Below are 22,845 nucleotides of genomic sequence, written 5' to 3' on the forward strand. Positions count from 1 at the left end.
TTCTGGTTTTGCTGTGTGCCATGATGTGCATGGATCAGTATGTGCATTTAATGTTGAGAATTAGGTCATTCTGTTCCAACACTAACTCAAGAAGTGAATGCAGGGAGGTGTCAAAGGGACTCTTGTCCTGGATGGAAGGGAACACCACCAACAACAACCATAACCACACAGTTCACCTCCCTCTTCAATAGGCCTCAGCCCAGTTGGGGTGTTTTTGTTCAACTGACAGGGAGACAATATCCCTAAGGCTAATTTTAAAAAATGGGCAGTTTATTTTTTTAATAAGGAAAAGGCTAAAGGAGCTCTCTCCACTGCCCAGCTTCCCTGCTACTGTCACCTCTGAGCTGGCACAATCCTCAGTGACCTGTCACCAGTGACATAGCAGCTGTTCCTTCTGAAGGAAATTCAGTTCCATTCAATGCCTAAAGGCCAACTGCATGGCTGGACAGCTCAGTTGTCACCAGGGAAGCTCCCAGCAGCTATATTTCCCAACCTCCCAGAATGAAGTGAAGGCTCTATTCTGAAAAGACAAGTGATGCTAACATTGGCTGACCATCAGGTGCGGCCTTGCTCAAATTAATATCACTATAAGCTTGAAGAGAACTATAATGATCTCTACTACACAGATGCAGAAACTGAGGCTCAGAGAGATGAAATGCCTTTCCTAAAGTCATGTAGCTGGCAATTGACTGGGCCCGAGTTTCATCACAGACCTGTATGAATGACTTCAAAGCCAGTGCCTTTCTCACTACATCGCTTTGCCTCTTGGTATTTTTGGCACCACATGGATAACAACTTAGTATTCTGGTACACAGTACCCTCCAAGGCAGGGGACAATTGTGGCTTGTTTGTAACCCCTCCCCCTCTTGGGAAAACAACTCTGCTCAGCCCCCAGGGTTCCCCATTCAGTGCCTGGGACCTTGTATTATTTTTTTAAAATATATTTTTATTGATTTCAGAGAGGAAGGGAGAGGGAGAGAGAGATAGAAACATCAATGATGAGAGAGAAGCATTGACTGGCTGCCTCCTGCATGCCCCAACTGCAATGGAGCCCGCAACCCGGGCATGTGCCCTGACCGGGAATCAAACTGTGACCTCTTAGTTCATAGGTCAACGCTCAACCACTGAACCACGCTGGCCAGGAGGGCCCTTATATTTTAATAAACTCTCCCGGTGATCACAATGTGAAACCCTCGTCAAGGACCACCGAACTAGGCATGCTCAAAGCCCATACTTTGTGCACTATTGGATTATTGAGTGCTAATTATCTCACTTAACCCTCTTGAAAACCGGGCCTAGCAGGTAAAGAAATCTCAGTAAACTGTGTAAGTGCCACAGCTGGAAAAAATGGCAGACCAGGATGTCCAACACCAGCAATGGCACCAGAGGCTGCAGGCTTAGGGTCTTCTAGAGAAAATATTTTCCCTCCAGTTAGATGAATTGACTAAGGAGAATAACTCACTTAACCACATGCTGAGGTTGATAGGATATTTTGAGAGAAATAAAATTTTCAGCATTTCCCTCCTCTCCCACCTCAGACCAGATGCTATAGATATGCCAACCCCGCTGGTTCCTGGCATTCACCTCCTATTTTTTCTCTGTGCTTCCCCCGCATACAGTTTTGCTCCCAGGAGTCCACCAGAAACAGTGGGTGGGTGAAAAGGAATAGCAAAGAGAAAGATGAAGGAAGTAGCACTTTTTGCAGAGCAGTGATACTGTTTTAGATTGAAATTTGCCTGAAAATAGACCATTCAGTCATGCAGCCAGTAATAAACATCGTTAGCTAAGACTTGCTTTCATCCATGGTTGAGGCACTATTCCTAGTGATTTACAAATATAACTCATTTAATCTTTACAAGAACCCCACCAGGTGGCTTCTATTGCTATCCTCATTTTCATATGAGGACACTGAGGCACTGAGGTTTAAGAAACTTGTCCCAAATCTCAAATCTCTCAGATTTGAACGGTGGGGCCATGATTGATTTGAACTCAGGTAGTCTTGCACCAAAGGAAACTGGGCCAGCTTTTGACCTTGGGAGCAGCCTCTGGGACAGCCTCTGGACTCTGCCCAGAAGTGGGGCAGCGCACTCTGACCCACCGCTCAATGATCACAACCTCTCTCCAATGCTCTCCAGGATTACCACCAGATCATAAGTGTTTTTCAAGGGTGGAGGAAGAGGAGACTCCACTTTTTATTCTATTTTGTTATACTTCTTATTATAAAGATAACTTAAAAGAAAAGGTAGCCGTAACCGGTTTGGCTCAGTGGATAGAGTGTCGGCCTTCGGACTGAAAGGTCCCAGGTTCGATTCCGGTCAAGGGCATGTACGTTGGTTGCGGGCACATCCCCCCGTGGGAGGTGTGCAGGAGGTGGCTGATCGATGTTTGTCTCTCATCAATGTTTCTGGCTCTCTATCTCCCTCCCTTCCTCTCTGTAAAAAATCAATAAAATATATATTTAAAAAAAAAAAAAGAAAAGGTAAAAATCATGACTCTCCTATAGATGTAGACTGAACACATGTTAAAGATTGTTTAAACTCATTCTTTTTTTTTTAAATATATTTTATTGATTTTTTACAGAGAGGAAGGGAGAGGGATAGAAAGTTAGAAATATCGATGAGAAACATTGATCAGCTGCTTCCTGCACACCCCCTACTGGGGATGTGCCTGCAGCCAAGGTACATGCCCTTAACCGGAATCGAACCTGGGACCTTTCAGTCCGCAGGCCGACGATCTATCCACTGAGCCAAACCGGTTAGGGCTAAAATTTCTTTTTTAATATATTTTATTGATTTTTTACAGAGAGGAAGGGAGAGGGATAGAAAGTTAGAAACATCGATCAGCTGCCTCCTGCACACCCCCTCCTGGGGATGTACCCACAACCAAGGTACATGCCCTTGACCAGAATCGAACCTGGGACCCTTGAGTCTTCAGGCTGATGCTCTATCCACTGAGCCAAACTGGTTAGGGCTAAACTCATTCTTAATGAGAGAACTAGGCAGATGCTGCAACTGGTTCCAAGGAATCCCAACAATAACACATTTATAGACCAGAAATTTGCAAATGGATGCAAAACTGCTTTATCTAGGGTGGAGAGAGACATTGTCCCTCTACTGGACAGAACTCCTTTGCATGTTTATAGGTGAGAATTATTTTGCGTTGCCATCACTGTTTACAGAGTTGTAAGATAGCTCCAAGGCAATGAAAGGCTGGAATGAAATGATCCTAAAGAGGGTGCTCTGGGTAATGCACAGTTTTCTACTGGAAACATCTAGTAATTTTTTTTTCTTATTTCATATTTCCTTACAGTCTTCATTGCTAGAATCTTTACGACATGCATTTATCATTGTATTATTTGAGTAATTATATATGTTAACTGTATTTTTTTTTAAAAACCCACAAATTCAACACTATTTTTTAATTTAATTTGCTATTGCTCTTCATTCTCTCACCTTTTTCTGCCCCCCCCCCCCCCCCCCCGCCAAGACTTCTTTCCTTTTCTCATTCCACTGAGTTGGAATGTTTATTATTTATAAACTAATTTATATTCTGGTTTGATATTTATATCCAAGTAGAGGCCTGATGCACAAAATTCGTGTAAGAGTAGGCCTTCCTTCCCCTGGCTGCTGACACCGGCTTCCTTCTGGCACCGGGGACCCGGGCTTCCCTCCAGCAGCCCACAGGCACCCAGGCCCCGGGCTTCCCTCGAAGCCCCAGCTTCATCAGGAAGGTTGTCCGGAAGGATGTCTGATCTAATTAGCATATTACCCTTTTATTATTATAGATAGATATCTGAAGTCTGCTTCTTCTGTTTGTTGTTTCTGTTGACTCTCACTTATGGCATTTGTTTCATTTTGAGTTTATATTTATTGGCTCTTTATCTGCTGGAATTTTTTGAGGCCCGGCTGAGGGTGGTGTGTTCCTCTGAGAGAATTTACATTTGCTTCTTCTAGGCACTCAGAATCATATTTACCCAGGATCAATTTAAATGAAATTATCAATTTGAAGTTTATCCAGAATATGCAGATAGAGTGAATTTGGACCCAAAACCTGAGTTGAGTGCTGGCTTATGGTGACACATATCTCAAGGCAACTTTTTTCCAAGACAAGTAATTCCTTATTAGTCCTTTTGTAGGATACCCCACTGCCACTGTAATTCAGGTCTTCAGAAGTCCAGCTTCATGCTGGGATCTTGGATCTGATCCTTTAGCTGGTGTGGACCCTGTGGTCTCTAGAAGTTGACAGATTTTCCCTCAGAGTGCCTCTGCCGTTAACACTCACTCAACTTTCTAGATTTGCTATTGCTTAATTTTTTTTTTCCTGTGTGTGTGTGTGTGTGGGTGGGTGGGTGTGCATGCCAGCTCAGAAATACATTTTTAAAGTTATTTAATGGTTTTGATTATTTTTAGATATTTTAGGTATTTGGCAGTGGCAGGATTTTTAAGAATACCTAGTGTACCGTGGTGTGGGAAATAGAAGTTATCTGTTATTTCCAAAGTAGTAGCATAGGTTAATAAAATAAACCTCAGGCTTGAGCTAATTTTCATTCAAAATGGCCACTACCTGTCAAGCACCGTAATAGATATCGATGAATGAGATCCTGCCCTCGCTTTCAGGGCAATGCCAGTCCCATCTCCATGAAGTCAGAACTGCATTGGATTTGGACTAAGCTGCTTCCTAGCTGTATTAACTTAAATGCACTCCTTAATCTGTAAAAAGGAAATAGGTACTATGAGAACAGTGGTGAAGACTAAGTAAACTAACCTATGGATCTCAGGATGATTTTTGATGCAAGTAACAGGACCCCCAATTTAATATGGGTTAAGCAATAAGAAAATGATCATATCATATACTAGGAAGTCACATCACATGCTAAGTCCAGAGTTATCCCAGGCTCCAAGGAGGAATATCAGGATTCTTGGCTTTGCCCTCCTCTATGTGCTAACATTCATCCTTAGGCTGATAACAAGTTGAGTACAGCAATTTCAGGAATCCCATCTGGACACAATACCCAGAGAGAAAAGCCCCCTCTCTCTGTCTCTCCCACAGAACCTTCAGCCTCCCCCTAAAATGATTTCCTTTTATGCTTTATCAGCCAGAATTGTATCATATGACCTTTCCCAATCCAGTCATTGTTAAGGGAAATGGAAATATCACAATTGTGTAGACTAATACTCATCTTTGGAATGGAATAGGGTCACCTCTCTTTGAGCCTCAAAAGGAAAGAATAGATGAACAAAATTGGGATTCTGACAGCAAGGAAGACAGGAAGAAATGGATGTTGACTAGGCCACCAGCAGGTTCCACTACAGCCTACAATTGCCCAGGACAGTGATGACTATCTAGCAGATATGTGTCCAAGAAATGTTAGTCATCAGTTCTCTCAGCTACACCCAAACCTAATCTATACAAACTGGTTTGAAGGCAACATGCTAATGCAACTCTTCACTTAGAAATCAAGTCATTTGGACGATATCTATGAAAATTTTTTCAAAAGCTAAGATTGACAGTGTGCAGAAGTGGATGCTAGTTCTTTACAGCGTGCTCCATGCTGCACAGCACACATGTTGCCAAGCGGGTGTTCTTGGGTTGACTGGTTCCTCTTTCTGCCCTTGTCTGTGTTGGGGATCTTCTGAACCTCTATACAGCTTTCATTCCACAACTGGCAAAGAAAATGTCCTCTGAGATACAGCCTCTGCCATACACACACCCCATGCCTGGAAGGGAGGACTCCCAGCCCTGTCCTTTCACTTCAAATAAAATATAACAAATATGAAAGTCAAACAAAAGACAGACAAAAAGCAGACTTAGGAAGGCAGAATAAGGAAAACACATACTTTCACAAAGGCGAGAGAAAATAAAAGGAGGCAACAGGGAACACATCTCTGTGCGCACTGGAGCTCTGGGGAATCCAGATTTTTAAAAACTACTTTTCATATTTAAAGATTTATTACTTATTCTCCCCTTCTTAATAACCTTCTTTATAGCAGTTTCTTTATTCATCTGGAGGTAGGAGGATGAACAAGAAACACCTCCTCCTTCCTTGTCTCCACACCCCTGTCCTCGGAATCCATGACTCCAGGAAGTGTTTCTGATAAAACAATTCCAGTTACTGGAAAATCTCGAGGCTTTCCTCTGTGGGTTTGCAACAAGCTGGGCTCTGACTCACAAATAAAAGAGATTTATTAAGAGATAGTAACACCTTTTATGGATCTTAAGTCACTTGTCTTTCCCGGATTCAGACTTCTCAATCACACAATGATGAAGCTTGGAATGGATTAGTGGTTTTCAAACTGTCCATGTGTGTGATTGTGTGTGCATACATGTGTCTATGTATTTACTTAAACGACAGAATATCTTTTTGAGTGATGACATCTTAAGTGGAACCACAACATAACATACAGACAGAGGCAGTGCGCTTTGGTGGAAAGGAAGGTGGGAGTGGTAAGGGTAGATAAGAGAAGGCCGAGGGTCTTTAAAGGGCCCACTCTTGGCCCCAGCAGCACTGCCCCAAGCTGGGTCTTCCCAGGGCCAACTGACAACCACTGGCCTAACTATAGTCTGTTTCCTATAGTCCCTTCTGGACTAAAATGCTAATTTTTCTTTCTCAAAAGGAAAGTCCAATTCTTCCATTCTAGATTCTGACAGTAGCACAACATATCTTCCATAAATTTAAAGTAGGAGAAAATACATTTCCTTCCTAACCTCATTTCTCTGTTTGTAATTTTTGGGAAAAAGTGGATAAAGGAAATAATATATATGAAGTAATATGACTAATACCTACCACTTATAATCATAAAACTACAATATGACGTATTTGTTTCAGATAACTTTTTTAAAGCAAAGAAATAAAACCTCAGAGATAAAGCTGAAGCTCTCTTATCTCATCTCCCCAATCCCATTTTCCTCCTTCTCTCCTCACATAAACACTATCATGACTGAGTAATGGCTCCCCCAAAGATGTCCAAATCCTAATCCCCAGAATCTGTGGATATGTTACCTTACATTTGCAACCATGACTAAGGGTTTTGAAATGGAAAGGTAATTCTGGATTATCCAGCTGAGTCCAATCTAATTACAAGTGTCTTTGTTAGAGGGAGGGTCAGAGTCAGAGAAGATGTGATGATGGGAACAGATGTTGGTGTGATGCAGCCAAGAGCCAAGGAATGTGGGCAGCCTCTAGAACAGTGATGGCGAACCTATGACACGCGAACTCACTTTTTTGGTTGATTTTTCTTTGTTAAATGGCATTTAAATATATAAAATAAATATCAAAAATATAAGTCTTTGTTTTACTATGGTTGCAAATATCAAAAAATTTCTATATGTGACATGGCACCAGAGTTAAGTTAGGGTTTTTCAAAATGCTGACACGCCGAGCTCAAAAGGTTCGCCATCACTGAAGATGGAAAAGGCAAAGATTCTCTCCTAGAATCTCCAGAAGAAACATAGCCCAGCTGATCCCAAGAACAGTTGTTTTCTTTCAAGTTACTAAGTTTGTGCTAATAGGAAACTAATACAATGAGTTAGGTGAATGTTCATCTGGTCCTTGTTTTTATACTTGACTAGATAGATAGATAGATTTAGAGAAATACTTTTATGTATTTTCTACACTCACCTGATGTTTTTGAGAATCTATCCATTTGATACATAAATATCTAATTTAACTGCTATGTAGTATTTCGTTACATGAATATACCACAGTTTATTTATGTAGTTCTCTAAATTGGGGATTAAGATATTTTTAATTTTTCACAGCAATAAACATCATTGTATATATATTGCCTTATACACATATATCCTTGTACTTACATGCAAAAGGTCTACTATAATCTATACCTAGAATTTGCAGATTCTGGCTTTACTCAAGTCAGATTTCAAAATAAAGTTCAAAATCCTTAGCACACATGCTCAGATTATTGACGGCACCTCTCTGTGGAGGGGAATAGGATGCGGAGGAAGAATGGGGAGGAAAACTTTTATGTTCACCTTAATTTTTTGATGTTTGAATTATTTACAAGCATACATTACTGCAATTAAAAAAAAAAAACTTATCCAGGAATTTAGGACTTAAAATGGAAGTTGAAAACCAGAGGTTCTCAAGGCTGGATATAGCTGGAAGACATGCTTTGTTTGTCCCACATGGGTTTTTTAAGTATTGAAATATTCATTTATATGAAACAATTAGGAGATTTCACATAAAAATCAAGAATTCTAACTTATCTTGGAAAAAAAGAACAACAGAAGAATTAGAAACATTAGACCTGCATTGTCATGTGGCAGCAATTGGTGGGAGCAAAGTTGAATTGCTCCCCCAAGTGGAACAAGCATTCTCTTATTTTGCCATGCTCCCCATCTTGCTCTATTGTCTCACTTCCTGCCCATATTACTCAGCTACTTTATCTCGTAGCCTTTTATAGGCATTTGAGTTTGCTGCCTCAGCTACAGTTGCCAGATTAAACAAAACAACTTCCAGTTAAATTTGAACTTCAGATAAACAACAAATAATTTTTTAGTATAAGCATGTCCCAAATATTGCTGAGTATGCTGTATTTCTATTTGCTAAATTTATCAACTCTGACCCCAGGTCTCCAACTCTCAACAGCCTGGCCTCCCCCACCCCCACTTCTACCTTATCACTCACTGATCCCCTTTATAGGCTCTATGCTCTGGCCAAACCAGACTACTCACCAGTTTGCTGAAGGTGTGTGTTGTTTGCATTTTTCTGCTGTTGTAGAGATCCTACCCCTGTTCCTCTCCAGTCGCCTAAGACTAAATCGGTGCCTTTCAAGACCAAGTTGAAGTTCCAGCTCCTACGGAAATTTCCTCTGCCATGGGGATCACTTCTTCCTCCTGATTCCTATAGAACTATTGGTAGAACTCACCAAGCATTAGCATTTTGAACTTTAGGGTTGCTTATTTTTATACAGGTAAAACATCTCCATAACTAGATTATAACCTCTGAGTTCTTACTTATTATAGTAACCCTAGTGCCTAACAAATGCTGTAAACACAGGAGAAAGTTGATAAGAGTGTGTAAGACACAAGGATGATGTGTCAGTTAGCTTTTATAACAAACTACCTCAAAACCTGGTGACTTAACATAACAAACTTTGATTATAGTTCATGATTTTGTAGGTTGTTTGAGTGGTTTTTCTGGTTTGGTTGGGGCTAGATGGTCTGGGGTGGCCTCACTCGTATATCTGAGGCCTCAAGTAGAATGCTAGAGCAATGGGTATGGCCAGAGCCTCTTCCCAGGTAGTTCTTCTCATCCTCAAGGAGGCAGGACCAGCAGTTGTTCACATGGTGGCAAAGGGTTCTCACCAGCGAAAGCCTCTGCTTGTGTCACATTTGCTACTGTCCATTCACTAAAGAAAGTCATACAGCCAAGTCCAAATGCAACAGACAGAGAAACAGATTCTGCTGCTTGTTGGGAAGAGGGACAAAATCATATTGCAAAGCGGTTTGTATATAGGGAGACAGGGAGAAATTGGAGGCTATACTGCAACAATCTATTTCTGATAATGAGGAGAACTCAGCTTAAAATGTGCTTAGTTGAAGTATGCTTCTTTTCAATCTCGCAGGTCAATAGAACTGGGTTTTTTTGGATGCCAAGCTCCTTCCCCCAGGGGCCTTTCCCTTGCTGTTTGCTCTGCCTGGAATGCTCCTCCCACCTCCTTGCCAGGCTAATTATTACATTTCCTTCAAGTCTCTTCCTAAAGTCACTTCCTTAGGGGCGTCTTTCCTAACTCTTTAGACCTCAGAGCACCATGCATGGGGCTTTTACAGCACTCACACCATTGTTATGAACTGCTTTGTTATGAAGTTATTTGTTTAATGTCATCTCTCCAGCTCAATAAAGAGAGAGCTCCAGGGCTGAGACTGGCTCTATCTCATTCAACTGCCGAATCCCCAGCATCTAGCTCTATGCCTAGTGTAGAGTAAGTGCTCAGTATTGGAGGAATAAATGAATGAACATATGAATGAATGGCCTACAATGTGCTCAGCATGAAATAGGCCTGTTCAGCGTACACTGAACTCTGTCAGAGTAGAACACACAGGAAACTGCAATCTGATGGGAAGATAAGAATGGGTTGCACAAAATCCTTCAAGAACAACTCACGTCCAAATAGTTACATATCAGGAAGAAGAGATCAGGATAGACCAGGCGGTTACAGAAGGCTTCACATAGGAGGTAACACTTGAATTAGTTTCAGAGAAGGAACAGGATTTGGAAATGATAAAATTAGGGAAGGAGGTTAATAAGTCAAGGTCATGAGTTTGATTCTCTGCAGCTCCCATTACACTGGTATCTTCATAAACTATTAAGCACAGAGGGAACAGGCAGGAGAGTAAGTTGAGTGGAGCCATTCCCACTATCACTGAAACAGCTCAAGAAGACTATGATTCAAAAGAAATTACAAAGTTGAGTGCTGTCCACACACACACACAAAAACAGTTCTGTCAGGGACCAGAATCCTCTAAGCCATTGAAAAAGAACAGCAGTAAACATCTGCTCTATTCTTCTGGAAACATGTGGTCTGGATGCTCTCTCCCTCTCAGTCTCTCTCTCTCTCTCTCTCTCTCTCACTTTTCCTCTTTCTTACTTTAACTATTTATTATAAAAACTTCCAAACATACACAAAGAAAGGAGTACAAGAAATGCCATCACCAACTTCAACAAGCATCAGTACTTTGCCATGTATATTTCATCTCTCACCCTCTGCAACCCTATCTTTTTTTCCCCAAAGCATTTTAAAGCAAATCCCAGATATCATGTCATAAAACTTCTAAATACTTTAGTGTGCATCTCTAAAAGAAAGAAGGCCATTTTCTTACATAATCACTGTATTTTTTTCACACTCAACAAAATGAAGCCTAATTCCTCAATATCATTTAACACCTAGTTCATATTCAATATTTCCTGATGATCTAAAACATGCCTTTTTAAAAAAATATTTTTTATATGATTTCAGAGAGGAAGGGAGAGGGAGAGAGAAATAGAAACATCAATGATGAGAGAGATCATTGATCGGCTGCCTCCTGCACACCCCCCACTGGGGAAGGAGCCTGCAACCTAGGCATGTGCCCTGACCGGGAATTGAACCATGACCTCCTCCTGGTTCATAGGTCAGCGCTCAACCATTGAGCCACACCGGTGGGGCTAAAACATATCTTTTTACAATTGATTTGTTTGGATCAGGATCTAAACAAGATCCGCACATTAATTTAGTTGACATGTCTCTTAAATCTCTGTTAACCTATACTACTGTTAATTAATTAAACAAGGAGGCCCTTAGACTGAGCTGACCTAACATCTGTGATGGCCAATGAAAGTAAACCAAAATCTAAGCCTGTAAATGCCTCAAGGTTATGAAATCAAAACACTAAGGACAACCAGTCACGAAGAGCCAACTAGGCTTTAAGCTATAGCAATCAAATGATTTCCTTTCTTTGCTTCTGTACTTTCTCTGTGTGTCTTTCCCTGGCTCCTGTCAAAGGAGCGCTTCTACTCAACTTTTGCTCACATAAACTCTTAAAATTGTTAATATTGCTCATTGAATCTTTTAATACCATGATACCGTCTTTTCATTGAGGCTTCTTTTTGCTGACAACCCACCTTTATCTCAGGCCTGGATCAGCAAGTAGAGAGAGGGTGGGAGGGATGGAGTGAGTATCAGAGTCGTCAGATCTCACGAAAAAGAAACCCCTAATTGGCTTCAGAAGAAACACTAAAATACTGTAAGAGATTCGTAAGAACTAGAGTTGATCTGCACATTCTCCTAATACCTAAGAATGACAAAAATGTACTGAGATTGCAAGAGTGGTTTTTGTGGGCAAGAGAGGGAGGGTGAGAGGAAGGTAATCGGGATGAGTCTGATGGACATCATACAAACACAGGTAGGACCAGCTACATAATTTTCAAGCTCAGTGCAAAATAGAAATCCCACAGCCCTTGTTAAAAAATAATTAGGAATTTCAAGATGGCAGCAGAAGAACATTAAAACCAAATGTAAGGTCCTTCTGAGCACAGGTACCAGTGTGACTGCACAGTCACATGTCCCCCCACCCCCCATGAGGCTGGCCCTAGCATAGTTGGCAGAGTCCGAAAGGCCCCAGGGAGTTTCTACAAGGCGATGCTTTACCAGCCTGTGTCTCACTTGCATTTGAGAGATATTCACAGGCAGTGGGAATTGTTACATATCTTGTAGCTACTACCAACAACTTGGACTTCAGGTATCTCTGTGACCTTCTGGAGGGTCACAGAAATCAGCACTGCATAGTTTACAGAGAGCAATGGTCTGGATCCTTTAGGTCAACATGGGCTCTAGAGCCAGGATGCCTGGCTTCACATCCGGACTCTACTTCTTACTTGTTACCATGTAACCTTGGTCAAGTTACTTGACCTGTCTATGCTTCAGTTTCCTCATCTATAAAATAGGCTAATTAAAAGTATCTACCTCAGTCCTGGCCGGGGTGGCTCCGTTGGTTAGAGTGTCATCCCAAACACCAAAAAGATTGCTGGTTCAATTTCCAGTCAGGGCACATACATAGGTTGCAGGTTCAATTCCCGGTTTGGGGAGCTTATAGGAGGCAATTGATTGATGTTGCTTACATCGATGTTTCTCCCTCCCCCCACCTACCCCTTCCTCTATCTCTAAAATCAATAAACATATTCTCTGGTGAGGATTTTTTTTTTAAGTATCTACCTCATAGAGTTGTTTGAGGATTAAATCAGTTGATATTTGCTGGCACATGGCAAACACTATAGGTATCTGTTAAAACAAACCCAGCGGTTGGAGCATGAAGGGCCCAGACAGATCTCTGATAGTGGTGGTACCTGCAGGTTGAAGACTGATTCTGCTCTTCTAGTGAAAGGAGGCTGTGCCTAGCGTCCTCATCCTGTTCCCCAACAACGTACACAGTGGTCATTTACTCAATGAGTGTTTATTGAACACCTATTATATGCCAGGCACTTACTGAGTAAAGAGTTAGCCGGATATGGTCCTTGTCCTTAAGATGTTGATTGCCAATTGTCTGGCATGAAGAGGGCTCCACCTGCAGTCAGTCCTGCCCAGGTCTGGGGCCTGCCAGGCCTAGCTCCAGGTCGGAGGAAGAAGAGAGGCCCTCAGCCTGTTGCCCACCAAGGCAATGCTGCAGCTAGTAAGCATGGTTTGACAGCAGTATCCTGATTCCCTGTTATCAATCTGCTTTGTAATGTTCTCTTTTGACCATCCCCTGCCTGAGGATTCATCATACCCCTCTAAATTCCAGCATATTATTTCCTGCACTGGAACCTAGACACCATAGCTTGAGTTTCAATACCTGCTGTGGAAACCCCAAGATGGTCTCAGCTGCCTGGCTCACCACCTTGGAGAAGCTCCCAGGATCTTGGACTAGGTTAAGCCCACCCTTGGTTAACCATAATTATGTCACATTAACCTTCCCAGGCTGATCTAGGCCTATGTATGCCTACCTCTCCAGTAATTAGCTCCCAACCTTGCCCTCCTATCCTTAACTCCTGGCCATCCCTTGACTGTGAGCAGGTGTATGGATTTGGATTCCCATCCCACCAACATTCAAGCCCAGGATCTGAAGGTTCTGGGCAGGGGAGGCTGTGGGAGTCTTCACCAATGTCAGTCTGACATTGAAACCAGACTCCTTCAACTAATAAATTAGTGTCCCTCTGCCAAGGTCTTTGAAGGGCAGTTTGTGGCACGACGGCCATGGGAAGAAGAGGCGGAGTCATAGAGGTGGAGGGAGAGTGATGGATAGAGACACCAGCTGCTTTCCCAATGGCATATTCCAACCCCAACGCCATTTTGCTGCTGTTCTAGCCAGCAGCCTAGGGACACTGTCCACTACACTACCATCCTGGGCAAAGACCTCCAGACACTGGACTCTTCAGGAAGCTAGTGATAAAAAGAAGTGACAGGTGGAAATCAAGGGACAGCTTTTCTATATAATATAACCTTCTCCTTTTCCAGATCTGCATTTTAGAATTTCTGGAATGGTAACCCTGAAAAAAAGTTTCTCCCAGGTCACTCTGAAAGAAGCAATGTACTCTATATGAATTCCACGCCCCCCTCCCCCCGGCACCCCCCGCATCCCCGCCGCCTTGCACAGTAAGTCAGAGCTGCAGGTCCTGGTGATGAAGAATGATTGGGACAGCAGAGAACCAGACCCCACAAGGGTTACCCTCAGAAAATCAGGGAGGACTTTTGTATAAATGTGGGATTACCTCTGAATCCTGTGGCCCTCGGCAGGGAAATGGAGCCCAGGCCGGGGAGGGACCAAGCAGGAGGACAGACAGTGGGGAAGGTGGCCAGGGCACAGGGCCAGGACCTTAGCCCGTTGCTTCCCCACAAAGTCCAAATACACAGCGTTCATCTTACAGAAACTCTGGGCTCCTGAGTGGGGGACAAATGGAGTCAGTCTTTAGGCTAAATTTTCTCAATAAACTAAGAGATTTTAAAACAATTGATGTTGCTGTCTTAAAGGACCAATAGATAAATTAGTTGCTCATCAATATCCAAAACCAAAGTCTGGTGAGGGAAGAAAGAGGGTAAACGGTGTGGCTTCTCTAAAGCATATTGTAGTTTAGTAGAATATTGTTAAAATTCTAGAAAATACAAAAAAAAAATGCAGGAAGAGAGAAGTAACAGTTTACAGACAATACAGGATACAGAATTTGGGGATTGGGTGGCAAAAATCTTTCCTCTCAGGTGAGCTTGGTATTGATGACTAGGGAGGGTCTAGGGTCCTTCCACATTGTGAACTGCCCACTAGGTGCCAGGTACTGTGCTACAAACTAGGAGTGCCAACCTGAGCACTGCACAGGCTCTGTCCTCGCAGTCTGTGTGGGAGGCAGATGTGTGAACAGAGGATGAAGCAGAGCCTTGGAAAAAGGTGTGATGGTTGTGTGGCTGGGGAGCCATGGAGCACGCACGCGTACACACGCATGTGTGTGTGTGTGTGTGTGTGTGTGTGTGTGTGTAGTGTCTGGTGATGGGGTGGTGGGGAGAGAGGAAGGAAGAGTATTTCTGGGAGGATGAGTCTTGAAGCCTCAGTTTACCCTGTGGACTCAGAGGAACAGCATTCTAGATGGGGAACAGCGAATGAAAAGGCATAGTCAGATGCCACATATTACAGAGGAGTGTGTGACTGGAACCAAGGATGCACGTGAGGTGTGCTAGCAGATGAGTCTGGGAAAAGGTGGCAGGAGAAAGATCATGAAGGCCTTGTGCACCAAATAAATAGTGTACATATTTATCCTGCAGGGGATCGGGAGCCAGACACAACTTCCAAGCAGGAGAGGGGTGGCTTCATGCTTCCCATTAGAAGATCACTGGGAGAAGGGAGTCTCAGAGCTCAGAGAAGCCAGAGGAAGGGGAGCAGTGCTGGGGCCTCAGGTCGGGGCACTGAGGCTTTTAAGCAGGGAAATCAGAGCAGCTCATCCGATGCTCACAGCTGTGTGGTGTGCAAGATGGGTTCGAGGCAGGGAGTACTGTTTAGGTCTAGGGGAGACCTTTAAGGGAAAATGCCCTGTGAAAGCTGTTTATTTTAACAAATAAACGTTTGCGTTGCACTATTTCTTTCCCCAGGAGCACCTTCCATTTTGAGATTGTTAATTCTTCTTCACAGGAATCATCAGAGTTGACTTCAACTTTGTGTCTTCTGAGGGCTGCTTCAGACCTCATGGCCTCTGGCCTGTGGCTAAGGGAAGGGCTGATGTAGTCATGATGGTGCGAATTTTCTAGAAATACTATTGAGATCAGTTGGCACACTTGTGTTTGCTTTAAAAAAAATTTTCCCGCCCTAGTTGGTTTGGCTCAGCGGGTAGGGCATCAGCCTGTGGACTGAAGGGTCCTGGGTTCTATTCTGGTCAAGGGCACATGCCCAGGTTGTGGGCTCAATCCCCAGAAGGGGGCGTGCAGGAAGCAGCTGTTCAATGATTCTCTTTCATCATTGATGTTTCTATCTCTCTCCTTCTCCCTTCCTCTCTCTGAAATCAATAAAAATATATTTTAAAAAAATAAAATTAAAAAAAAATTTCCCAGGGGCAGTTCCCAAATTCTGCACAAAGGGACCCTTAGCCCCACTGCCTAATGGTTAGTCCTGAGTTACTCAGAAATTGGAGGTTTTACGAGGTAGCTCTTTTCTCAGGAAAAGCTGGATTGTAAGAAAAGGGCACGGCAGAAAATGACTTTTGTTCTAATGCCCCATCCCTGGGAGACTGGTACTTGGAATGTTTACATCCTCCTGACTTTTTACATGATTTCTCCAACTCTTACATATTTCATTCACCAAGAGCAAACTAGAACTTGACCCTGGTTATTGCAAGGTGGGCCTGCCAGGCTGGCCGTGGAACTGTGGCTTTGCCATGTGCACTGGCCAGTTAGTCAGGAGATTGGAGCAGAGGGCAAGTCAGGTCGAAGTCATGGTTAAAATTCCTATAGAGGCCAATTGGCTGGGCACACCCTGCCCTCTGCTCTCGCTGGCCCAGATCATATAGGGGTAGGAGGGTAGGGATGGCTCAACAGAGCCCAACCCCATTCTCTTCAATCACATTGCTGTCCTGAATGGGAGTAAGTGATTGGAACTTCAGACATGATGAGACCTTGATTAAGAAACCCTCTGGGAAGCAAACACCATTATATGTTGTAGCTGTGTGTTTTCCAGCCTTCATTAGTGGTGTGGAGCAGTGTTGATTGCAGTGATTTTTCTCCTAAACAGAAAACGTTTTGTCTGCCGCTTCAGGCAAAACTACCTGCTTTGCAGCTTCAATTTGCCCCCAAACAGTTTTCCTTCCCCACTTCCTCTTTCTTGTCACCTGTGGCCTCTTCTCCCCTGGCAGCCCCTGGAGAACTTTCTTCTCCCTATCAAAGCAGGAAAGGCTCTTATAAAGGTTGTTTGTACTCACAGGTTGACAGGTCAATGATTTCTGTCCCTGTTACTTCAACGGGGCATTGCATTTCAAGGTGTTTCCTGGGAGACTGGAGGTGGAGGATCACAGTTAGGAGTAGGTAGTCCAGAACCGGATCACAGCCAGTTTGGTATTAGGCCCTGACAGCTGTATGATGTGGGATAGGTACTTCACTTGCCAGGCCTCAGTTTCCCCTTTCTGTAAAGGAAAGCCCATAATGCAGTGTTGCTGTTAGGACTAAAGAAGAAAACGCATGTTAGTGCTCAGAATTTCCTGTTATATGATAAATGTTAGTTATGATTACTTATTGGCTAACTGACACACAAATGGTTTTATTCTACTACAGTCCTTAGTATAACAGCTCACAAGTAGAGGGAATTTTAAAATTTATTTAATTATGAAAATTTTCAAATGTGTAGGAAAGTTGAAAGAATAGTACAATGGACTCAAATCCCTCTTCCAGGTTCTACAATTGTTTACACTTTGCTGTATATATTTTTTTCAGAACATTTCAAAGTAAGATATAGACATGACCCCTGAATACTTTAACATACATCTCTTGAAAAATAAGGACAATTTCCTACATATCCACAATAATCTTTATTATGCTTAAGAAAATTAATAATTCTCTAAATCACCTAATTCCTAATCAATATAAAAATTTCCCTCATTTGTCTTCTAAGATATTTTTTCAAAGAAGATCCAATCAAAATTCTTACATTGGCCCTGGCCGGGATTGCTTGCTCAGTGGTTAGAGCATCAACCCTAAAACGGAAGGGTCACAGGTTCAATTCCTAGCCAGGGACACATACCTGAGTTGCAGGTTCATTCCCCAGTCCCAGTTTCATTGCGTGTGAGAGGCAACTAACTGATATGTCTCTCTCACATCAATGTTTCTCTCTCTCCTCCCTCCCTTCCTCCCTCCCTCTGTCCCACTCTATCTAAAAAATCAATGGGAAAATATCCTCGGGTGACGAGTAAAATTAAAATTCTTACATGGAATGTAGTTGTTATATCTCTTTATTCTCTTTTAGTCTAGAGCAGTAGGTGTTTTGAGAACTACATTGTTACTGAAATCAGCTGCATGAACTGTTAGCTTCCACCGAGGCCCGCTGGGTCTGACACATTTACTAAGACAGTCTCTATGATATGTTTGCATTGTTTGGTTTGTCGAACATGTTGGTTACCAGTTTCACTACTTCATAACTTGAGGTTAGGGACTCTTATTATCTTCATGTCCCCACCACCTACACAGTACCTGACACACAGGTGGTCAATAAAAGTGGATGGAAGGAAAGGAGTCAGGGAGGGAAGGAGAAAAAGAGAGCAGTGGGAAGGAAGCAGGCCTGGCAGGCACCTACTTCCACATCTGCTCTGTGCCTTCAGGAGACATTCTGCTTTCCTGGGAAACACCCATCCCCCTTGGCTTTGGGGAAGACCATTTTCTTCTGTGACCTTCTTCCTTCTCATGCTCCTTTTCCCCATTTCCTGTCTTCTTTGTCTGAGCACTAGTTGGCTCCCCTTAGAGCCTCTGCTAACTTGAATCTCTCCTTTCCTCCCTGCTCCCAGAGACCAGATTAATATTTGACAGTAAAAAAAGTAGTCTAGAGCAGATTATCTTTTCCTACAGCCACACTCATTTTTCCAGTACCCTGGAAGGTAACTACCATAGGATTTCCACCTTCAATAATGAAGATCCCAACCACACAGTAAGTCATGGGGAATGTACCCTCTTTGTTAGGAGAGATGCCATGGTGTCTATAAGGGATATGCTCTGCTGGAGGGAGAACACACATATAGATTAGCTCCCATAGCCAGGAGGAGCTGTCCTCCAAACACAAGCAACAAAGTTTGGCTCAGGCTTTAGGGTCAAACTATTGCTTCTATTGGGTGTAGAGAGAGCAATGACTGAATTGGCTGGAGGAGACCAAAGTTTGTACAGTAAACTTTCTTCATACCTTATATTTAATCCATATCTAAAATTTTGAGTTAAAACAAAGGCAGAAAACATTTGTGACAACAGGGATGGATCTTGAGAGTATTACACCAAGTGAAATAAGTCAGACAGAAATGGACAGAAACTGTATGATTTCACTTATATGTGAAATAAAAAACAAAAAAGTAGCAAATGAACTAACAACACAAAACAAAGACAAGCTCATTGATCCAGGCAACAGAACGGTGGTTAGCAGAGGGGGCAAGGGGCAGTAGAGAGCAAAATGGGTAAAGGGTGTCAATTATATGGAAACTAGACTTTTTATGGTGAGCATGCAATAGATTATACAGATCTCAAATTATAATGTTCTACACCTAAAATGTATATGTTATTAACCATTGTTATCTCAATAAAATAAATTATTTTTAATTTTTATTTATTTATTTATTTGTAAATATATTTTTATTGATTTTAGAGAGGAAGGGAGAGGGAGAGAGAGCGAGAGATATATACTTCAATGATGAGAGAGAATCATTGATTAACTGCCTCCTGCACACCCCACCCTGGGGATCCAGCCTGCAACCTGGGCATGTGCCCAGGACCATGACCTCCTGGTTCATAGGTAGATGCTCACCCACTGAGCCACGCTGGCTGGGACAATAAATTATTTTTTTAAAAGGCAAAGAAGATATAGGGAATGAATGTAAGAATCTAGATTATCTGCATGGTGGACTGGATAATTTTCATTCCAGGCTGACCTCATTGATATGCTTCTCTGTTGTCTCTCCTTGCTGAGCATTTGGCTTCTATTCAAAGTACACAGGGCCATTTAATTATTAATCTGAGCAAAACATTATTAGGAAAGTTCAGCTGTTGAGTGTATGTGTATACGCACACACGTGGTTACTTTTCTTGATTATCTGGCTGTTTTGTTTTTGCTGTTTAGCTTTCTGGGACCCTGTGTCTCTCTACTTGTGGAGATACCTATAAGGTGACTGTGACCAACAGTGAATCCCTAAGAGCTTTTGGTCCTGCTCCCCCTTTCTTGGATGTGTGTGGAAATGTTTGCCAGCTTTGGAAGGCACACATACACAAGAAGAGTGACTGACCTTGACCTTTAAATGGACTGCGTATCTGTGACCAGGAAAAAGTTCAGTGTTTATATTTGATGATGGTTTTATGTCCCACTGTCACTAGAGAGTACTTTATAGGGCTTGCTGATGGCCTGGGGCTCCAGAAACCATCATGATTATTTAACCAACAGTTTTAATAAGTCTATAAACTCATCTTATTTTTATGTTAATAACATGGAGAGAAAATTTGGAAGATTAAATATAGAGAAAGATGTATTTTAGCTTCACTGCTCAGAACCATTGGGAATTTTTCTGCAGAATTAGAGCCTGTCTTTTCTCATTATTTCCTTTTTCCTACATCTGTCATTTCTTTCTTTCTTTCTTTCTTTCTTTCTTTCTTTCTTTCTTTCTTTCTTTCTTTCTTTCTTCCTTTCTTATTTTCTTCCTTTCTTATTTTCTTTCTTTGTTTTCCACATTTATTGCATGCTTAGCACTTATTAGACTGTGTTAAATGCTGGGAATTCAGAGATGAATAACATGACCCCAGCCCTCCTTGAAGTTGGTTTTGTGGGAGAGGCAGACAATGGGTAATTATAGAAGTAAACTCAGTGGAGGGGTCCTAAGCCAGCTTGGCTTGTGAGAGAAGGCAGGAAACTTCCTGGAAGAGGTAACTGATTGGGGAGTGGGATTGAGAGAGGAGCAGGGCCCAAGGCCTTTACACAGCAGGTCAAAACCATTTATGTAGTTTAAGAGCACTGGACAAAGGAATCAGGATGAAGGACTTTGATGATATGGGTTTTCCTTGGATGGATGACAACAGATTTTGATGTAACTGAGTCCAGTTGGGACCACATGGGCAGGGTAGAAATGATGCCTGCTTCTACTCTGGGAAAGCACACGTGACCCATCAATGAAGTACTGGGTATGTTCCAAGGTGCCTTCTCAGATGGCTGACCCTAGGAAGTGAAAGTTAAAATGAAGGAAAGATCACCCTTTAAGGCCAATGTATGATATGTGCTCAGGGGTGAAGAGTTGTATAAGGGGTAAAGAGGTATGGATGAAGATCAGTGCTCACCAGGGTGGGGTAATGAGGATTGGAGAGGTGGAAGAGGATTCCTGGCCTCCTAACAAACAAGGCCTAACTTGTGTTGCCAGTCTTAATGGGAGCTCAGGAATTGGGAGGAGTTCTTCCAGCCAGTAGTGAAGCAAGTGGCTACAATACTAGTTCTGATGTTCAACAAGGGCAGGGCCCTACATGGGCTGCTCCATGAGATACAGAAAGTAGACCTTTCACAATCTCAGGGAAGGTGAAATTGGGTCTACTGAGGGAAACTTAAGTCCTGATTCTTGGAAGTCTCAGCCTAAGAGTAGAAAGAGCACACATGATCCAGAAAGACCTAAGTATCATGACCAATCATATCAACCACAGCAATAGTAATAGCCATTGTATATTCAGTGTCTGTGGCAGAATGTTTCATGTCTATTTAATTTACCCTTCACATGACTTTATAATCCTATATAATAAAAGTGTAGTATGCAAATTGTCCCCTTGACTGGGAGTTGTCTGGGAGTTTGAAGCAGGGCGGGCCGGGGAAAGGGAGGGAGGCCCCAGCCAGCAGCCAGCAGCTGCTAGGGACCCTACCAGTACACAAATTTCATGCACTGGGCCTTTAGTGGTATATAATGATAGAAGGTACAATCCCCTCCATTTTATAGATGGGGTAATCAAAGTTTGGGAAGGTCATAAGTAGAAAGCCACAGAATCACATTAGAGGCCAGATCATAACTCTAGAGCCCCTGATCTCAACTGTTCTTCTTACTTTGAATACATATTCAGTGCAGCTCATCTTTGACTTGACCATTGGACCACAGCCCATCAGGAATAGTGAAGTGGAGAGACTAGAGACCAATGAACTGCATTTCTTCAGCACTACTAGTTTTATGAAGATGCATAATTTTAAAATTTCCATTTTTCTATTAGTGTAGTCTTAGTGTACTTAAAAATATTAGTATTAGTCAAGAACATATGAATTAAGGAAGAAAATATGGATTAGAAATTGGGCTTTCTGAAGTCTCTTATTTGGTGGTTCTTATGAATTGAATGTCTGTATCCCTTCAAAATTCATTTGTTGAAGTCCTAATCCCCAACATGATGGTATTTGGAGGTGGGACCTTGGGAGGTAATTAGGTTTAAATGAAATAAGAACGATGGAGCTCCATTACGGGATTAATGCCCTGGAAAGACACACCGGAATTTCCCTCTCTCCTTCCCTCTCCCCTCCCCTCCCCTTTCTCTCTTTTTCTTTCTTTTGCCTTCTCCCTCTCAATGTACACACCCTGAGGAAATACCATGTAAAGACACAGTGAGAAAGCAGCTACCTATTAGCTTGGAAAAGAGATCTTGCCAAGAACTTAATATGCTGGCACCTTGATCTTGGACTTCCCAGCCTCCAGAACTACAAGAAAATAAATATTTGTTGTTTAAGTCACCCAGTCTACAGTATTTTTATAGCAGCCCAAACAGACCAAATCAGTAGTTGATATCAGCATCTGGATGGACATGCTCCCTGTTTGTGTGTCCATGAACTAGATCCTCCTAGACAGAGGTTGTTGGCCATATCTTGAGACCCTCTCACTCTCCATATGAGATTTTTGTGTGTGTGTGTGTGTTTCTCATTGGTTTTTATGAATAATTTATGCAATGACTTTTACAAGATCTTCTTGGGAAAATTTATGAGTTGCCTTATGATTCTTCACCAGATGAGATGTTGGGTGCTGCCTGCCATCTGTAGCCCCAGATGAATGAACAGGGAAGTATGCAGGTGGTTCCCGCATCTGAGAGAAGAGCCAGGATCTGCACAAACCACTGGATCACCGCCTTGCTCCTTGCTCTGGGAGTCCTTGATAGG

Source organism: Myotis myotis, unplaced genomic scaffold, assembly GCF_014108235.1.
Source record: "Myotis myotis isolate mMyoMyo1 unplaced genomic scaffold, mMyoMyo1.p scaffold_m19_p_18, whole genome shotgun sequence".
NCBI classification, from domain to species: Eukaryota; Metazoa; Chordata; class Mammalia; order Chiroptera; family Vespertilionidae; genus Myotis; species Myotis myotis.